We start from the raw sequence: 303 nt of genomic DNA on the forward strand, positions 1-303 counted from the left end.
CCCCACGCCGCCCCGCCCCCTTCCCCATCACTGGCCAGCTCGGTCCGCTGCCGCTTTCTTGCTCTCTCCCTCTCCATCCTCCCCCCCCCACCCCGTCCTCCCTCTGATCCCTTCATCTCCACATCTCGTTCACCCGGCTCTCCGTCTCCCCCTCCCTCCTCCTCCCCGTCCCCGTTTTGGTTCCTTCCAGTTCGTCTTTTATTTCCCAGCTCACCTCAACAAACGTTTGTTAAGTGCGTGTCGTGTGAAATTCCTCTTCTCCATCCCTGTCCCCCGCCCTGCCTTCACCGCCGCCCCTTCCCT

The sequence above is a fragment of the Sminthopsis crassicaudata genome, chromosome 4, assembly GCF_048593235.1.
Source record: "Sminthopsis crassicaudata isolate SCR6 chromosome 4, ASM4859323v1, whole genome shotgun sequence".
NCBI classification, from domain to species: Eukaryota; Metazoa; Chordata; class Mammalia; order Dasyuromorphia; family Dasyuridae; genus Sminthopsis; species Sminthopsis crassicaudata.